This window comes from Oryzias melastigma, linkage group LG14 (assembly GCF_002922805.2).
Source record: "Oryzias melastigma strain HK-1 linkage group LG14, ASM292280v2, whole genome shotgun sequence".
NCBI lineage: Eukaryota > Metazoa > Chordata > Actinopteri > Beloniformes > Adrianichthyidae > Oryzias > Oryzias melastigma.
Genome location: NC_050525.1, coordinates 22,277,330 through 22,281,988, shown reverse-complemented (window position 1 = coordinate 22,281,988; position 4,659 = coordinate 22,277,330). Strand labels below are relative to the sequence as shown.

General features: G+C 31.8%; 2 long non-coding RNA genes across 2 annotated transcripts in view; one reads left to right on the top strand and one right to left on the bottom strand.

Annotated features, from left to right (window-relative positions):
- Positions 1-2,956: 2,956 nt before the first annotated feature.
- Positions 2,957-4,659, bottom strand: part of LOC118599654 — a 9,484-nt gene continuing 7,781 nt past the window's right edge. Inside the window, exons 2-3 of the long non-coding RNA XR_004949089.1 lie at positions 3,442-3,601; positions 2,957-3,312 (exon numbers count right to left, since the gene is read on the bottom strand). This is a non-coding gene — a long non-coding RNA (uncharacterized LOC118599654). The remainder of the gene's footprint in view (positions 3,313-3,441; positions 3,602-4,659) is intronic.
- Positions 3,455-4,383, top strand: LOC118599655. Its single transcript, XR_004949090.1, has 2 exons — positions 3,455-3,580; positions 3,658-4,383. It is a non-coding gene; the product is annotated as an uncharacterized LOC118599655 (long non-coding RNA).

Here is a 4,659-nt window from a genome sequence, read left to right as displayed (position 1 = left end):
TGCAAAAGGTGTATGAGGGTATAAATATAATTGAAACACCAGCATAGACACCAACATATTTGTTGGATTTTTTTAATAAGTATGTCAGCAAATAAAATTGAACATCACTAAAGTGAAACCAGTTATATGTTTTGGTGTTTCCACTAAGACTTCTCACAGGTTTTGAGTGAGGTTCAAACCCTCCTCTCATAAACATGGTTTCATTTTTTTTTCAATCTTTGATGTCTTTATGAAAGTTTAGAGGTGATTCCAAATAAGGAAAGATTGTTAATCAATAGTGAAAGAATAGTTTTCTCTGAAATGAAGAGCTGAAGTGCGAGAGAAAAATTATTGTCACAATCTTTGATCAACTGTTTTTATCACTTAAAAAAAAACACATAGCTTCATCAGTTTTTTTTTCCACAGTGGCTGGCCACAACAACAAAAAAAGAAAAATCACCCTCATCTGTCAAAGTGTGAAACACCCTCACTCTGCTGTGAAGACGGTGTAGTCCTGTCCTGTAACTACCCCCCCGCCTGTGTGTTAAAAACCCGACTGTCTGCTGTTGTCAGAGTTTCTCTGTGTCAGCTTCATGCTAGTACTGAGCTGCTCTCCTTCTGCAGAAGCTGAGAAGACAAACTTGCTTGATTCTTGGTGTGGTTCCAGAATTAGTGATCCCTTTTGATAAGAAAAACCCTAACATTTCCTTTTAGATCTGGTTTCCTTTTTTTTTTTTTTGCAAACTAAAATTGTCATGGGTTTCTGTTACTATAAATTAAATGAAAATTGCATTTTGCTATTCAAGTTCTGTATTGCATCCGGCCATGCATTTTAAAAAGGCATTTAGGAATTTAAAACTCAATGCTTCAAAGTGCTATTTCAGTTTATTGTTTTAGGTATTATTTTATACATTTCAAATATTTTTATTTTTTATGATCTTTTACATTGTTATTTGTTTTTGTTTTTAAATAAATTCATGGTTTTAATTTTTTATGTCTTTCATTCTGTATAAACTGGTAAATCTGCTATATGAATGAATTTAACCTTAAAATGACCGTAATAAAACTAAATTAAATCACTTCAGACTTTCTTAAATTATTTGCTTTTTATTAACTGCATGTCTCATTAACACATTAAATCATAGTATAGAAGAAGATAAGTCCTTGATCCTGATTGTAAAAATTAGATGACCCAACAAAAATCCAGAAGCTATAAAAACGATTAATTTAATATACTGTCCAATGTTTGCCACACCAGTAGAAATGCACAAGATGGAAGAAAATTTCAAACAAAAAAAAGTCCAGTTCTGTAATTCATATGTGTAAATTGGGCCAAAGGTCATTGCTGCAAAGAAAAATCCTGCATCTTCACTCATTTATTTATTTATTTTCCCCTTTCAAAATAAAAGCTGACAATCAATTTGTATAAAAAAAATTAAATGTTAGAGGAAAATTTATTTTGCTACTTTTTGCTATTTTTTTTTAACAAATACATGAGATAAAAACTTGGTTGATATTTCAAACAGTCTAATTCTACACAATATTATGTTTGTATCTAAATAGAAGATCACTAAAATGAAATATTTTGTTGTTTTAGGATGTTTTAAGGATGTTTTAAGATGTTTTAACAAAGACTTTTCACAGCTTGTGAGCACGGTTCAAAACTTCTGCAGTTAAGGTGGAGATAAATAAAGACATACTCATGAGTGGAACATTAAAGATGGTTTAGTTTATCTTTTTTCAAACTGTTCCTGCTGCCTTGTTGACACACAGGAAACCACATAGATACATCTGCTGGTTTTAGCAGAGAAGCTGGACACAAAAAATTAAACTCACACATGCGTGCCATCACACGTCTGCCACATTCAGTCTTGTCGGTCAAAGAGTGAAACATCTTCAGTCCGCTGTGCAGACTGTGTTTAAGGGTTGACTTGTTTGATCTTTCATCTATTAGCAATTTTGACCTTTATGCAAGAACTAAAGAGCAGATGTAAGTAGAGCAATAGATTTGTGTGGTTTTTTTTGTTTTGTTTTTTTACCTGAATGATTACATCACAAATATGTTTTACATGAGTGTGTTTTCTTTTCCAGACACAATGATTCTCATCTTCTTGATCACAGCAGCTCGGCTAACAGGATCTTTTGGAAAAGGTACATTTGAGTGTAAAATTATGCATTTGAAAAATCAGAATTTTTCAAGAAAAAGAAAAAAATTTGAATTAAAGTTCTTAAAAATATTTTTAATGTATACATTTCAAGTTTCTTTATTGGTAAATTAATATTTATTTCTTTTTGTATCTTCCAGGTTTTACAGAGTGCAGCTTTAATGAATCAAAGGAAACTTCATGTTTTGCTGCAGCTGGAAAATCTCTGAATTTTCATCTGTTTGACAAAGACTATAATGGCAAGAAGGAACTAAAATACAACACGACCACCATCTTTAGGACAAACAACAGTGGAAGTATAATAAATAATCACCAAAATCTACGTTTAGATTTGAACTTAAAAAGTGGAACAATTAAACTGAGAAATATCTCAAAAAAAGATGATGGAGTTTACACATTTGAGCAGTTCAACCCTGCTGGTATAAAGCAGACAACGTCCACTGTGCATCTGAAAGTACTCGGTAAGAGAATGAAATATTTGTTTACTGCACAATTTTTGTACGTCTATTGTAAATTACATATTTACAATTAAAAATAAAACTCAGTTTCTGTTAAAAAATAAAAAAATATCTATTTTTTTTTTTTTTGCTCGACACAAGAAGTAAACTCCACTGTTTTGTCATTTCAATTCATCAAAATTTAACATAAAAACATTGAATAAAGAGCATTTAATAGTAAGCTTAATTAAAACGTAAACTAAAAACTGTTTAGCCTCCCTGCTGCAACTAAAACGTGCATGAGTAAATGCATTTTTGAGTTGACTTTAAGTATAATTATATATATATATATATATATATATATATATATATATATTTTTTTTTTTTAAACGCCAAAACAAATTTCCCATATGAACCAGGAATTGTAGCTCATTTAATTTAGATTTTAAGACCGTCTGTATTTTGTTGTGACTACTCTATATTTTTTATCTTGCAGATCCCGTGTCTGTGTTAACGGTGTCCCAGCAGTGTTTGTCACCAGAACAGAAGAAAGTCAGCTGTTCCTTTGAAGGAGATGAAGCAGAACTCTCTCTGACTTTGAACGATCTCTTACTTTTACAATCTAACAAACACAGTCAGGTCCTCAGCAGAGACACATCTGAAAGATCCAGAGTGTTTAATGTTTCTATCATCATACATAGACAGCTTCTTGGAAACATCACCTGCAAAGTCTGGAACAAAATCAACAGAGAAGAGGAGGTTTTTACCATCACTGCTTGCAACCGTGCAAGCACTGCAGTTACTGGTGCAGTATACAATTTGTTAATTGAAATTAATGCCATAGATTGAAATCTAATAACCTTTTGTTTCCTCCAGAATCACCACCAGTTTCTGTGCCTGTGGTTGTGCCTGTGGTCGCTGCAGTTGTTCCACTCATGCTTCTCGCTGCTTTGGGTGCCATTCTCATAATAAGACGAAGATCTGTGGCTGTTAATGCAGGTAAGTCACTTCAACAGAATCCTTAAAAAGTATGGAATCAAAGCAGCATATTAAAATATATATTTATATTTATCTAGGTGACACAACAACTGAAGTTATCTACACGATTGTTAATGTGAAAAAAAAGAATTGAAAACTGAATTCAGAAAACAACGCAGTGCCCAACAATCGCTTTTCAATTCTACTAATAATAAAATATTGTTTAAGCAAAGGTTTAATTTTGTTCTGCTGTTTTTATTCACTAAGAAATGTTTAAACATTTTTTAGATTAAATGTATTTTTCTTTGATGAGCTAATCTGTCATATGGTAAGCATGCATTACTTCATTTATAAACAATTTCTGCATTTCATTCTGTTTCATTCTTTTTTTTTTGTATATTTACTCAACCTAGGTGCACAATGAGAAAGTTTCAGACATATTTAAAATTCCGTCTGTAGATAACAGAGTTTGTAAAAGAAAATGTCTGGATTCTGAAAGTTAAAGTATGCAAAGTAAAAAATAATAATACTGGCCCCAGGATAGGGCCTTGGGGCACACCATGAGTTATAGTGAAATACTCCCAGCACTAAAGGCTGTAAAACCTTTGAATCTTAAAGCTGCTTTATGCCATGTGAACTGTGGTAAATCTGCTATATGAATGAATGTATATTTAAGTGTATTAAAGCAAAATAAAAATCACTTCAGATTCTTGATTTCTTTGCTCTTTTATAAACTGCATGTCTCATTAACACAATAAATCATAGCATGGAATAATTAGATAAGTCATTGTTTCTGAATGTAAGAATTAGTTGACTCAAAAAAATGGGAAGCCATTTGTATTCAGAGACACTGCCATCGTCCAATGTTTATCACACCAACACAAATGCACAAGAAAATATAAACAAAAACATGTTCAGTTCTGTAATTAAAATGTATAAATTGGTCTGATAAACTCGGATAAAAAAATAGATTAATGCCTTCATGATCATTGCTTTTTTGATCTTAAGCGTTCAACGCTATAACACTAAACCTCATTCAAGGGGAAGACGACAGCATAAGGGGGAAAAAAAATATGTTTTGGACCACAAATTGTCTTTTA